Raw genomic sequence first — 15561 nt, 5'->3', positions numbered from 1 at the left:
GCACTTGATTGAATAGTATAAGATCACGAAAGCCCATACCCCCTTCACCTCTTGGTCTCGTCATCTTGTCACACGCGAGCCAATGAGTTCTTCTTCTATTCTCCTCATCACCCCATAAAAAATTCCCGATGATTTGGGATAACTTACCACAAAGAGAAGCTGGGAATTTAAAAATACCCATGGCATCAACTGTAAATGCAGTAAAAAGAACACTACAAGTAACAGAAATTACGTCCATGTTCACAACAATATTTCATGTAACTAGGGCGATGACCCCTCAAGTGAGATTATTTATTTGCTTGTAAACGATGTAATGACTTTTTTAAGCAATACGGCTAGCCGAATGACATTGGCCAAGAAAAAACATTAAACATGGCCATAGGTTTTTTTAAGAAAACATAGAATATCCTTTTCCTTAATCAATATTCAAAGCGGATCACAAGTTTTTCATGTAAGCTACCGGCCTCGAGCTGCTTGGCATGCGATTGCTATTGGCCGTCGGATTAATTCGATATGATAAATAGTTATCTTCGGACAGATGAGACAAAACTCATTAGCTCAGGCAACGATTAATGACGCTTTTGCTTTGAAGGGAAGACAAGGGGGCGGTGGCGCAGTTGGCTAGCGCGTAGGTCTCATAGCTAAAGCGAGTGATCCTGAGGTCGAGAGTTCGAGCCTCTCTCGCCCCATTTCTTTGTTTCTCCTATTTTCGACTAGAAAAAACTGTAAAATACTCAGAGAACAGACGCACACAAACACCTGCAATGTGTGCGCAGCAAGAGTTTCTCCACTTGTTAATTCCACAGCTCACATGATTGAATCTCCCCGTCTTGCTTGTTTAATAACTAACATAAGACGCTGACAACAATGGGGAACAATGGATGGATGAACGAACATAATATGACGATCTTTCTTTTCCTTGCAAATAATCCCTTTCTTTTCATAAAACACATGGTAACAGGATCGCACCATGACACATCCATATGAATATATTATCGAACATCAACGCAAGGGAGAAAAATTGTCACAACTCTCAATTGTACGTGGCATGCTAGCCGGTTTGTCACGAGTATCCATCTTTCGACGGAGGGATAAAAATGAAATTGAAAAGGAATTTTGTGTATTTGTTTTCCTCCTGTATAATAATAATAGTTGCTTTATTATTATACAACTGTTGCATCATGATCTGTGCACACATCACATCACATAAAGTTGGAAACGGTGACTAATAAGATTCCAACACCCCTCAATTCCTTGCCTGGTGCTCCAATATGCGGACAACACGCTTAGCATTTGCCATGGACCTCACCGCTGCTACTCACCTTAGATCCATCATTTTTCACAAGTCGTGTTCATTCCCATGCACTCCAATTCTTCCGTGGCTTCTGCCATGGCAGCGGTTCTTGGACGCCCCATCTCTTCCTTGTCTCAACCATACCTGGGTCCTCTGCTTTCCACCTTGAAACTCCCTATCTCAGCCTACGCCCCTTCGTCCACTCCTTGGACCGCTACCTCTCCAGCTTGCGGGCTCTTCTCCTCTCCTCCGGTAGGAGGCTAGTTCCCTGTAACCTGGTGGTAAATAATCTTCCAACCTACTTTATGTGTTCCTACCACCTTCCCTGTGGTGTTATTGAGCTGATCAACCATCGACGTCGTGCCTTTTTTTGGACCAACAAAGATACTTGCACAGGTGATCGCTGTCTAATTGATTAGGATAAAGTGTGTGTAGATGTGCAGCCATCCGCGATCTACGGTGGCAGAATCTGTGCTTGCTCCACAACTTCGTCCACAACCCCCCACCCCCCCCCCCCCCCCCCCCCCCCCCAAACACCCATGTGGAAACGATGGTTCCTTCACAAATCGCAACATCCAGGGAGACTGCTCCTCAGCTCCTCAGCACCCTCTTTCCAAACAAGGAGAAGGCCTATTAGCTCAGTTGGTTAGAGCGTCGTGCTAATAACGCGAAGGTCACAGGTTCGAGACCTGTATGGGCCACCAGTCTTTTACTTTTATTTTTTTTACACTATGCAAAATGCGAAAAAAAAACAAAATATAAATGGCTTCGAACCGGAGACCTTCAGTGTGTTAGACTGACGTGATAACCAACTACACCACGAAACCATTGTGTTTATTTTGTTTCATCTAATTTATATATATTAATAAATAATGTTCAGCATTCTTCCAAGACATACAGTATACATCATGTGCTGTTCATCCACTATTTTTACAAGACAAGTATCCTTTAAGTACGGATTTTTCATGGAAAAAAGTCTGCATTGTATTCCAAGATTTATGGAGATGAGCCTGCAATAAATTATATATATAAATCAAGAAAGGACCAATGAAACATGTACATGGGCAAGTGGAGAAGAAACAAAAACAAATATGTCCAACATGATGACTGGGGAAATCCCCACTGGGCACAACCTGTCTCGAACCTAGCATCAATGTTGAAAACAGCTAACCGACACCTCCGATTGAAATGGAGGAGGAAGAGTCCCCTGGTGCCATCGAAGATGCTGAAGCACATGCATCAATGATGACCATGGACTAGGGGTGAACCCAAAAAAGGGTTCGCAACATTAGATATCAAGCTCACATCAATACATTCTCTGCCGGAGGACCTCCGGAAAGGGGGTTAAAGGAAGAAATGGCAGCTTGACCGGGACGAGACCAACAACAAAAGACGGGTCTCCTGGTAGTGCACAAGAAAATCAAGAGAGAATAAACCAACACCACGAGTCTGGTAAATAGAACATGTATTGTCCCCAAACCATTCCGCTTGGACCTCCTAAATATCGAAGTCGAGCAATACAAGGTGGTCGTTTGAGAATATAAAGGGGAAACACACAATCCGGCCACCCATATTTCAAACCAACACATAGAGATTTAGCAAAAGCAGAAGAGAGGCCATGATTCGCCAGCATGGCGTCCAATGGTTCAAATCGACATTAAAGGAAGCAAACGCTACTAAAAACTACATTATCATTAAGAAATGCTTAAACCCCGCTAAGATCTAGTAACAACTATTGAATAATGGGCATCACTCACTTCTCTTTTCCTTTATTCATATCTATGAGTTTATATTAATCTAGTTTTCAGGGAATTTTATACTACCCTAGTTTGGATGGAAAGTGGAAACTGACTCGTGGCTTGGGATGAAAACAAAGTGGAAATGGATGGAACTTGGTGTTGCCACGTGTGTTTTCATATTTGCTTCGAAAATTGGAAATGAATATAGAAACCCTGCAAACGAATACTACCGGAAATGAAACCGCAGCGAATACGACAAGGACACGGAGACGAAATCGAGTATTTGCCGGAACCAAAGACCCCTTGAACCGTAGAAAAAACACAATGGAACCAACAAAGTACAATTGAACTTCCGCAACACAAAAACTTGAAAGGTATCAAAATATTAAGATACATGTTGGGTATATAATATGATATTCATTTGTGCATAAATATTTAATTGGCAACACAAAAACTTGAAAGCCATCAAACAACCAAACACTAGAGCGCAAATCACAATAGTGCTCATACGGTCATACTACTAACATATTGTTCTATAATAGAAGATAGATCACACACCACTGTTTATATAGCTGACGACTTCAATAGTAGTATATACTAGTAATATAGTAGACACTTCAACTCAGAAAGAGAAGTGTCCATGATGCATTGATAGTAGTGAAGAAGTTAGGCCATATGGGCAATTCTGCATGATATGTGGAGGGCCTAATTATGTGTTTGTCAGGCTACAAAATAGCCATATGTTCATACTCAACACAGAAAGTGTCGTATTAATAGAAATGAAAAGTTCCATTTCCTCGCATGTTCCACTGTAAAACGTTGTTCCATTTCCATTTATGTTTCCGCATACAAAATTCCAGTTTTATTTCAGTTTTGAAAATTTCAGTTTTGTTTCTGTTTTTCCTCTCTGTTTTTAATTTTTCCCTAGAAAAACAAATCATCCCTACTCGTGGCATTATAGTAGTTTTTTTCCAGTGACGAACGGATGTTGGGCCTTTTATTCACAAGCCCAGCTGCACAGGTCTGTCGCATCTTGCCAAGCCCGAGTCAACCTTTTGTTTGAAGCCTAAAAAGAAAACCTTTTGTTTGTTCTTGCTGGTAGCCTCGTCAAAAAAGAGTTTTGTACTGCCTAAAAAAAGAGTTTTGTATATTGTGATCGACTTGATTCTGGCTCCTCATTTCTTTTGTAGCATGTTTTCCTTAGGTGATGCCTCGTGTGTCTCATACACAAAATCAGCCTTGCTACGGATATAACATAAACAACATTCAGTGTTGGTAACATTTGTGTTTTTTTGCGGAAATAATTCTTGTATTACTCAATCAATGTATAATCACGCTTAACATCGTCTAATACGACATCTGGTCCCGACCCAAGCCATACAACAGTTCGACCTTGAGTCCTCCCAAAGTTTGCCGAAACATGACTAGCTAGTGGAATTACAGCCACGACGGATGTGGGTAATATAAGAACTACGATTCGGACATGCTTCCTTTATCTCTCTAACAAGAAATGTCTATCTTGATCTGTTTGTGTCTCCACTCTTCAACATGTTCACAACCTCCAAATTGTCACTTTCAATGTCAATTGGTAGATTGCCCCATTGTAGGGCTAGCATGAGTCCCTCCCGGATAGCTAAAATCTCAGCCTCCAACACATCATTGCATGAAAAAAGGTGCCTACAGGAGCTGAAAACAATACCGTCGGAGTGGTCACGGAGTATCATACCTATACCATCAACCCCATCCAATATGGAGCCATCTGTATTTAGTTTAACACGTCTAGCAGAAGGAGGTGACCAAGGGACAGGAGTAGTAAATTTATTGTCACATGTGCGTATTACCAGTGGGTAGCAGAACTGAACCGGGGATTTTCCCTTAGTATGATCATCATTTGGGCAAGTCGCAACAGACTGTAAGGAGGATAGATAGCTCTATAGAAACCTGACAGGGACATCCACAGGGGGCCGGTCTTTGAGTGCACTATGGTGGTGTTTGGTTCAATGGCAAGGTTGGATTGGCTAAGGGTGCCCCTGTCCACCTAGTTATGGATAGCCATCTTTGCATGTTTGGTTGGAAGGTTAGATAGTGGTCGGGATAGCCAATTTTATGTTTGCTTGAAAGGATGATAGGTGGATGAATTGTTATGATTACCTCTCAGGTCAGAATACCCCCAATATATTCCCCTCAAAGAAAGAGAAAATACCCAAGTAGTATATGCAGATTTTTTCCGTTTACCTTCTATGATACAAAATCGAAACAATTCGGTCATGACTATCCTTTCTACTCGCCGGGCATTAGCACGGAGGCTAGCTTCCACTGTCCAAACAATTCATCGAAATCGCCAAACTCACTAATCAGATCTGGTGTGACCGTGTTGCCTATTCATCTGTTTGTCTCTTGTCTCGGTGCTAATCACCAAGATAGGTAAGCTGAAGCAGAGCGAGCGTGGGTGGCTGCCCTTGTCCGCCAATTTTTTGCGGCTCTCGATAGCCAAGTTTTGGAGCGAATATTCGTTATCCCTGGTTATCCTCAGCCATCTCATCCTCTCTTCCAAACGTGTGGCATCCTCAAAAAATCAGGTTATCCCTATCCCATCCAGGGATAGCCTGAGAACCAAAGGCCACCTATATCATTTCGAACATGATAGATTCTCCAGAAGAGCATAAGAAGTTGAACCCTTGTTGGTTCATCTAACTCACAAAGCAGTTGAATAAACCAATCTGGACCAGTGGGCTTGATAGATATAACATCATGTAAAGTCCATTTAGAAGACATTGTCCGTCATAGCGTTCTTGCATTTATGCACGGGAAAAAAATCTTCCTCACATGTGCTACATATAGAGCATAATGTCTTGGGTTCCAAAATTCGTTTGTTTTTGTTGCACCACGTACCAAGGGAATTATTTGCTAGGCACCAACCGAAGCTCAATACCTTTGGTGATGCACTGCATGACCATAGGGCCTTCCAACCGTCACGTCGGCCGTTTGGGTGGTGGCCTGAGGAGGTCACGCGCCCATTATGAAGATCATCCGTAGCCAAACGGTACACACTTCTCACACCGTATACACCAGATTTCTTGGGCCCATGCTATCAAGTCATCGCCAAGACGATGAGAGGGGCCAATTTTTTGGATGTCACAAATGTCGATTGGGAGAAAGAATTGCTGCAGTTTAGAGTTATCCCAATTTCCATTGTGGTCCATAAGCTCAGGAGGCCATTCAAATCTACAATGTCCTTTGGGCGATATGAGTCCACCAGTAAGATCTCTTACAATCCATCTATCACGCCAAATTCTAACATTTTGGCCATTTGTGATCATCCACACTATCCCTTTCTTTAGCAATTCAAGGCCATGACATATTGCCTGCCAAGTAGGAGACGGGTTACCCGTACAAACAGTATCTTCCAACCTCCCATTTAGATAATATTTTGCTTTCAGTAGTCGGGCACGGAGACTGTCGGGGCAAGGTAGGAGACACCACGCTTGGCGTTCTAACCAAGCTTGGTTTCTGAAGCCCAAACCACCTTGGCAACATTTTTGTTCTTCCATGATCTTTCTTCTCTCCTCCAAGGTAGTGGTCCATGAGCTTAGGAGGCCATTTCTGTTGCTTAATGCTTATCCTTTTTTTTTGAGGATGCTTAATGCTTATCTTGATGCAGCGAGGTGAGATGCATACATATGGTTTAAGTTATCCATAAATATTTTACTATTGCAGCCAGCTACCACTATCTTTTTCCCTTCCTGGTATATGGTTTAGTTTGCTGGAATATGGACCTGAACTAAACACGGTGGTCCTACTAGTACTATTTGTGCCCCCAAAGTACACTTTGATGGAGTGATGGATCTAGAGTACAACTGCTTTGATCCATTATAGAAGTAGCGAGGCTCCATGTATCGTCTTGTTTACTTCTTGATAGTTGAGAACCGTCGGATTTTCTTTTTCTTTTTGGCATCTTGAACTGAGCCTCTTTTCATTGTGTCCAGAAGTGACCAAAGGTACCAGACAGATGCAAGGAGGAAATCACTAATTTTGTTGTCTACACAGACCATGCATCTGGAATCTCTGCAGGAAGATGCATATGTAAAACTTGGGGGGGGGGGGGGGGGGTGGTTTGAATACTAATATATTTATGCCTGGCTACTTGAGTCTAGAACCAATTTGAGTAGTGATAACCAACCAACCTACTTGCTGCCGTCGAAGTTTGTATCAACATATATATGTCGTCATGTTTCTGTAACACGCCTTTACCTATTTCTACCATCTGGTTAACCAACTCGGATTCTTCTATTTTTTTCACAAACATAGTATAAAATTACGTCAATTACAACACATATAAGAGATATCCAAGTACAATAAACTTTGATTTAAGAAAATAACACAAGGGGGCAGTGGCGCAGTTGGCTAGCGCGTAGGTCTCATAGCTAAAGCGAGTGATCCTGAGGTCGAGAGTTCGAGCCTCTCTCGCCCCAATTTTTTCTTTTGCTCCTATATTTCCTGTAACCATTCTTTCTGGAACAAAATTATTCCACTTGCTGTTCCTAGCGTTGAATTTCAATTTTCTGCCCTGTGCAGCAGGTCGGGTCTGCACGAATTCCTTGCAAATTGAAGCTGGCAAGAACACCTGCACTCCCATCAGGCATGACTCAGGTCTTCAGAGCCAAAGCTGAAGCCACCAGACTGGCATGAAAGTATGAAACACAAACCAAGCAGCAACAGCTGCTCCAATTGTTAATTCCACAGCTCACATGATTGATTCGCCTCGCCCAGATTGTTTAATCAAGCACTCTCTGACAACAACAGGGAACAATTGATGGATGGATGGACAAATATCATCCATATGTACCTTTCTTTTCTCGCAAATCTTCCCTTCTTTTAGTTAAGCACCCCACTCTAGTTAAATCATCAGATAGGCAATAGTATTCATATAGCACACACCGCTGCTGCTGCTGCTGCTTCTTTCGCATGGAAAGATTTGTGTGTTTTTCTTCCGCAAAGGACATAATTAGTTCGAGGGGACAAGAGGATGCATGATAGAAAGGGTTAGAACATTCCAATCTTGGTACATACCCTTTTCTTCAGAACCAAACCAGGCACAACAACATACACTACATAATTCTTCAAAACACATACACACTTGGTAACAGGAACGCCGCATGACACATCCATTGTTGGAAATATGAGCAATTTATCGGATGATTTTATTAACAGAAATACTAGATAAAGCATGACTAATATAGTAGAGATAAAACAAGTCATGCGTTCTGACAGAGAGAAGGAAAATAGCTTCTGCATATATGAACCGTAGCTTATCATATCTATAGCAGACAGTAGAACTAGTTGCATATATGAGGTAGAACCTAACATATTTAGGGCAAGTACTAGTACGAGAAACTGTGGCAGGATATCTAACAGAAAGAAGAACACATACGGGACAACAACATCAGTAGCACTGGACTTGGGGTCGGTGTCCTCGCCAGCCATGTCGTCGAGGAGGTTGTCGACGTCGGGGAAGAAGTCGTTGGAGTCCGGGACGTCCGTGACGAAGGAGTCAGTCAGTAGTCGCGCAGAACGCTCCCCAAAAACCTTATCACCCTTCTCCCGTACAGGACTCAAAGAGGTGCGGTTCCGGAGGCGTACTGTCCCAATCTGCAGTGCACGCCGCAAGCCGGGATGAGGAAGACAGCAGCAGCTCAGAGATTGAAACCGGTGGCGAGAGGAAGGAGAAGTTCTGGTGCGTCTTTCTGAAAGGAGCGACCTCCCTTTTATAGGCGCAAGAGAAGGAGGCGAAGGGTGCAGCATTCGTATTCAATATCCCCAAAAACCTTATCACCCTTCTCGCGTACAGGACTCAAAGAGGTGCGGTTCCGGAGGCGTACTGTCCCGACCTGCGGTGCACGCCGCAAGCCGGGGTGAGGAAGACAGCAGCAGCTCAGAGATTGAAACCGGTGGCGAGAGGAAGGAGAAGTTCTGGTGCGTCTCTCTGAGAGGAGCGACCTCCCTTTTATAGGCGTAAGAGAAGGAGGCGAAGGGTGCAGCGTTCGTATTCAATATCCACTATAGCAAAAACTTTCCAGCTCCCGAGTGACCTTTCGTATACCCGTAGTGCCTCCACTATAGCAAAAACTTTCCAGCTCCCGAGTGACCTTTCGTATACCCGTAGTGCGTGGCAAAAATTTAGACATCGGCTCGGCTCATTCCCGCAACCCGCGGCGCGTCGTGACGAGGCGTGGCGTGGCGTGGCGAGGCGGGCGGCGAAGGAGGAGCGCGCGTGGATATCCCTCTTGTTCTCATACTCGTACAAGTGGGGAAAGAACCTCCCTTATAAGGAGGTTCAACTCCCACTAAACTAGCAATGTGGGACTAAACTTTAGTAGTATCCCTTGCCTTGCACAGATGGGCTAAGTGGGCCTCTAGGATTTATTAGGAATTTCTGAAATAGTTATTGGGCTGCCCAAAATGGACTAAATTCCAGCAATCCCCCACCAGATCCCAGAGACACACAGAAATTTTCCTTTGGTTCCAAAACACTGTTTTATATACCGGTATTGCAGTGGAGACTGTTAAGTTGAACTTCCACCTAGAACTCTATGCTACACTAGTAAGCAACTTGAACAGTGGACTGGGCCTTGAACTGCAAGTTTTCTGCTAATCTAGCTTCACATAAAGCCTTGACCGATACGTGGCTACCGTGGGTCTTCCCCGTGGATGGAGCTTATGCGTCATACTCCGAGACCTTTCATGAGTTTACTAGAGAGAACCCTACTCTCATAGATTGCGACGTTTAACAATCAGACTCATATAGGTGCGTTCTTCAAAAGATGTTCTGCAGGACAACATCTCTGCTTCAAAGAGCCACTTAGAACACATTACGATATACATCAATCTGCCATGCAGATTAGGAGAGTATTGCATCTTTATGGAGTGGTATTTTAACAGTAAGGGTACTCTCCTCCCAGTTGACCAACAGCTTGTCTTCCACATCTAATTCACGGGATCTCCGATCACAAAGAATAGGTTACCACTGTGAACAACTCATATTGTGGGTCTCATACCCATCTCCCTCGATGCATTATCTATCACATTACGTGATAGACCCTTGGTAAAAGGATCTGCCAGATTTTTAGACGTTTGGATATAATCCAACGCAATAACTCCGGAGTTTTTCATTTTCCTGACAGACTTTAACCTTCTCTGAACGTGTCTTGATGACTTCATGTTATCCTTTGAACTCCTCACTTTCGTGATCACAATTTGATTGTCGCAGTTCATAAGGACACCCGGTACATGTTTCTCAACAACCGACAAGTCATTCAAGAGCCGGCGAAGCCAATCTGCTTCAACCGTAGCTGTATCTAGTGCTGTGAGTTCTGCTTTCATTGCTGACCTCGTTAAGATGGTTTGCTTGCAAGACTTCCAAGAAACAGCGCCACCTCCATGAGTGAATACATAACCGCTCGTGGCCTTTATCTCATCAGCATCTGAGATCTAGTTTGAGTCACTATACCCTTCAAGCATCTTTGGGTGCCCGGTGTAGTGAATTCCATAATTTGCAGTGCCTTTCAAATAACGCAAAACTCTCTCTAGAGCTTTCCAATGCACATCTCCTGGTTTTGAGACAAACCGACTCAGTTTGCTAACAGCAAAAGAGATGTCAGGTCTTGTAGCACTTGCTAAGTACATAAGCGAGCCAATAATCTGAGAATATTTCAATTGATCTCTAGCAATTCTTCGATTCTTTCGAAGTAACACACTCGCATCATATGGTGTTGGAGAGGGCTTGCAGTCACTATAGCCAAAGCGACACAAGATCTTTTCCACATAGTGAGATTGAAAATGTAATCCCACCATCATCGTCTCTCAACAACTTGATGTTCAGAATGACATCAGCCACTCCTAAATCCTTCATCTCAAAACAACAAGATAGGAAATCCTTGACCTCCTTAATAACATTCAGATTTGTTCCGAAAATCAGTATGTCATCAACATACAAGCACAGGATAACTCCCTCGCCCCCACCATGGCGATAGTACACACATTTGTCAGCTTCGTTCACAACAAAGCCTGCAGCTGTTAAAGTTCTTTCAAACTTCTCATGCCACTGTTTGGGTGCTTGCTTAAGTCCGTACAAAGACTTCAGCAACTTGCATACTTTCCCTTCCTGACCATCTAGTACAAACCCATCTGGTTGTTCCATATAAATTTCCTCGTCCAACTCTCCATTTAGGAAAGCAGTCTTAACATCCATTTGATGAACGAGAAGACCATGCGAGGCAGCTAGTGAAAGTAGAACTCGAATAGTGGTCAGTCAAGCCACAGGTGAGTAAGTATCAAAGAAGTCTTCACCTTCCTTTTGGGTATAACCCTTAGCCACGAGCCGAGCCTTGTACTTTTCAATAGTACCATCAGGCCTAAGCTTCTTCTTGAATACCCATTTGCATCCTATAGGTTTGCACCCATAAGGACGATCAATTATCTCCCAAGTTTCATTCGCCAAGATGGAATCCATCTCGCTATGAACCGCTTCCTTCCAGTAGTCAGCATCTTCAAATGCATAGGCCTCTGAAATAGAACTGGGAGTGTCATCTATGAGGTACACAAGAAAATCATCACCAAAGGACTTTGCAGTCCTCTGTCTCTTGCTCCTAATAGGAACTTCATTGTTCTCCTCCACAGGACTTTCAAAGTGTTCCATCGAAATTGTAGGTTCGGTAATTGTAACTGGTTCCTGATTCGATGAACTAGGCATCTCCTGATTAGATGAGGTAGCCATATCCTTCATGGGAAAGATATCTTCAAAGAAAGTCGCATCATTCGACTCCATGATCGTACCGACATGCATGTCAGGTACCTCAGATTTTACAACTAAGAATCTATAGCCAATGCTATGAAAAGCATATCCCAGGAAAACACAATCCACAGTGTTTGGTCCAAGCTTCCGCTTCTTTGAAATTGGAGCATTGACTTTCGCCAAACAACCCCATGTTCGCAGATAAGAGAGTTTTAACCTTTTCTTCTCCCATTCCTCGAATGAAGTTATCTCTTTGTTCTTTGTGGGGACTCGGTTCAGGACATGACATGCTGTCAATATCGCCTCCCCCCACCATGCCTTGGAGAGACCCGATGTGTCTAACATGGCGTTAACCAAATCAGTTAGAGTACGGTTCTTTCTTTCGGCCACCCCATTTGACTGAGGTGAGTAGGGAGGCGTCCTCTCATGGATTATACCATGTTCCGCACAAAAAGCATCAAACTCATTGGAAAAATACTCTCCACCACGGTCAGACCTAAGCCTCTTGATTTTCCGATCAAGTTGGTTTTCCACTTCAGCTTTATAGATCTTGAAAAAATTCAAAGCCTCATCCTTAGATTTTAGAAGATACACACGGCAGTATCTAGTGGAGTCATCAATTAACGTCATGAAATATTTCTTTCCACCTTTTGTCAACACACCATTCATTTCACACAGATCTGAATGTATGAGCTCTAGTGGTGCAAGATTTCTTATTTCCGCAGTCGTGTGAGACTTACGAGGTTGCTTAGCTTGCACACACACTTGACACTTAGATCCCTTGACGGTGGTGAAACTAGGGATTAAGTTCAACTTCGCTAGTCACGACATGCAACCAAAGTTAACATGACAAAGACGTGAATGCCACACACTGGATTCACTATTGTTGCAAATATGATTAACAACTTTATTGCAAACGTCTGATAAGGATAAACGAAACAAGCCTCCCGACTCACAGCCTTTACCAACAAAGGTTCCATACTTGGATATTACAAATTTATTCGACTCAAAGACAAGCTTGTAGCCATCTCTACACAGAAGAGATCCGCTAACAAGATTTTTATTGACGGAGGGGACATAATGCACGTTCTTCAGCCACACGATCTTTCCCGAAGTAAACTTCAGATCGACCGTGCCAACACCACGAACAGAAGCACTTGAACCGTTGCCCATCAGCACGGTTGAAGTCCCCGTGGTCTGATAAGACGAAAACATGGAAATATCACCGCATACATGCACATTAGCACCCGTGTCAATAACCAGTCAGGAGAATGACATACTGAAAGAATAGTGGGAAATATACCATACCCAGCATCCTTCATGTCAGTGTCTCTAATGACAACATTAGCGGTCTTGCCGCCTTTCCCAGGATGACGCTTGTCATAGTGATTAGGGCAACTAGGAGCCCAATGATCAGGATCCCCACACACATGACAAGCACCTTTCTTCTTGCCATTCTTCTTCTTGAAATTCGTGTGTTGCACAGCCTTGTTCTTCCCATCAAACTTTGCTTTTCCATCAAACTTGCCCTTGTTCTTGAACTTGTGGGGCTAGAAGTTCTGCTTCTGTACCACATTGGCACTAGATCCTCCCTCAATACCTCGAGCACGTGTGTCCTTTGCTCTCGCCTTTTCTTCCACATCAAGAGTGCCAATGAGATCCGGGACGGAAAACTCCTGCCTCTTATGCTTCAGCAAGGTAGCAAAGTTCCTCCATGAAGGAGGAAGCTTAGTGATGATACCTCCGGCAACAAACTTGTCCGGTAGCATACAACTGAAGTGCTCAAATTCTCTAGCAAATGACTGTATCTCATGAGCTTGCTCAACCACGGAGCGCTCTTCAGTCATCCTGTAATCATAGAATTGCTCCATGATGTACAACTCAGTGCCAGCATCCGAGACCCCAAACTTGGCCTCGAGTGCATCCCACATATCTTTTTCATTATCAATTGACGCATAAGCATCAACTATGTTCTCACCAAGAACACTCAAGAGAGCAGCCTTAAACAGAGTATCCATTTTCTGAAAAGCTTGTGCCTGTTGAGCATCAGGCTCTCCTTCAGGTTTGCCGAGAGTGGCGTCATAGCAACTCATGGTTTGAAACCATAAGACTGCTCTCACGCGCCACATCTTATAGTGGATACCCTCAAACATAGGAGGTCTCATGGAAGCAGCAAAACCACTCGGGGTAAATTGCCTATAATAAGGTTTTTGGATTGTTGGAAATATGAGCAATTTACCAGATGATTTTATTAACAGAAATACTAGATAAAGCATGACTAATATAGTAGAGATAAAACAAGTCATGTGTTCTAACAGAGAGAAGGAAAATAGCTTCCGCATATATGAACTGTAGCTTATCATATCTATAGCAGACAGTAGAACTAGTTGCATATATGAGGTAGAACCTAACATATTTAGGGCAAGTACTAGTACGAGAAACTGTGGCAGGATATCTAACAGAAAGAAGAACACATACGGGACAGCAGCAGCAGTAGCACTGGACTTGGGGTCGGCGTCCTCGCCAGCCATGTCGTCGAGGAGGTTGTCGACGTCGGGGAAGAAATCGTCGTCGGGGAAGTAGTCGTTGGAGTCCGGGGCGTCCGTGACGAAGGAGTCAGTCAGTAGTCGCGCAGAACGCTCCCCAAAAACCTTATCACCCTTCTCCCATACAGGACTCAAAGAGGTGCGGTTCCGGAGGCCTACTGTCCCGACCTGCGGTGCATGCCGCAAGCCGGGATGAGGAAGACAGCAGCAGCTCAGAGATTGGAACCGGTGGCGAGAGGAACGAGAAGTTCTGGTGCGTCTCTCTGAGAGGAGCGACCTCCCTTTTATAGGCGTAAGAGAAGAAGGCGTGAGGCTGCGCCGGGAGCTGAAGGGAATGCAGGAGATGAAACGAACAGACAGCAGCCGAAGGGGGCAGCGTTCGTATTCAATATCCACTACAGCAAAAACTTTCCAGCTCCCGAGTGACCTTTCGTATACCCGTAGTGCGTGGCAAAAATTTAGACATCGGCTCATTCCCGCAACCCGCGGCGCAGCGCGTCATGCCGAGGCGGGCGGCGGAGGAGGAGCGCGCGTGGATATCCCTCTTGTTTTCATGCTCGTACAAGTGGGGAAAGAACCTCCCTTATAAGGAGGTCCAACTCCCACTAAACTAGCAATGTGTGACTAAACTTTAGTAGTATCCCTTGCCTTGCACAGATGGGCTAAGTGGGCCTCTAGAATTTATTAGGAATTTCTGAAATAGTTATTGGACTGCCTAAAATGGACTAAATTCCAGCATCCATAACATCAAAAATTGACGTGAGGGAGAAAAATTGTGACAACTCAGTTGTACACGGCATGCTAGCGCGTTCATCAACAGCATCCATCTTTCACCGAAGAAACAAAAAATGAAAACGAAAAAGAATCTTGCGTATTTTTTTTCCTTTTGTATAGTAGCAGATGACTTTATTGTTATGTAGCTGTTGCATGATGATTTGCGCACACATCACATCACATAAAGTCGGAAACAGTGACAAAAAAGATTCCAACAAAGACAAATATTTGCATGCAAAGATAGCGAAATGGGAAACTAGACAAGGACGAAGATTTATTGGTGTATTGTGTGGATGGCTCCTATGAGCAAAGATGATTTTCCTACTTGCTCCTTGTGATGATTTTTCTTCTCATCATAAGATGGATATACGACTTTTATCCCCGTTTATACTCCCATGGCTTTAAACGTCGCAAACC

General features: G+C 43.7%; 1 long non-coding RNA gene and 2 other non-coding genes across 4 annotated transcripts; all 3 read left to right on the top strand.

The window, feature by feature from the left end:
• Positions 1-602: 602 nt before the first annotated feature.
• Positions 603-689, top strand: TRNAM-CAU (transfer RNA methionine (anticodon CAU)). Its single transcript is given in 2 exon segments — positions 603-640; positions 654-689. It is a non-coding gene; the product is annotated as a tRNA-Met (tRNA).
• A 1232-nt stretch (positions 690-1921) lies between these two features.
• Positions 1922-1995, top strand: TRNAI-AAU (transfer RNA isoleucine (anticodon AAU)). The gene has a single exon. It is a non-coding gene; the product is annotated as a tRNA-Ile (tRNA).
• Positions 1996-5718: 3723 nt separating this feature from the next.
• Positions 5719-7878, top strand: LOC125526872 (uncharacterized). 2 transcript variants are annotated; one of them, XR_007291920.2, is made up of 2 exons: positions 5719-6291; positions 7609-7878. It is a non-coding gene; the product is annotated as an uncharacterized LOC125526872 (long non-coding RNA). The 2 variants fall into 2 exon arrangements; XR_007291919.1 differs by lacking the exon at positions 5719-6291 and adding an exon at positions 6298-6606.
• The last annotated feature ends 7683 nt before the right edge of the window (positions 7879-15561 follow it).

This window comes from Triticum urartu, chromosome 3A, assembly GCF_056163025.1.
Source record: "Triticum urartu cultivar PI428250 chromosome 3A, HENAU_Tu73, whole genome shotgun sequence".
Classification (NCBI taxonomy): domain Eukaryota; kingdom Viridiplantae; phylum Streptophyta; class Magnoliopsida; order Poales; family Poaceae; genus Triticum; species Triticum urartu.
The sequence above is the reverse complement of the archived record's forward strand: the minus strand, read 5'-3'. Positions and strand labels throughout refer to the sequence as shown.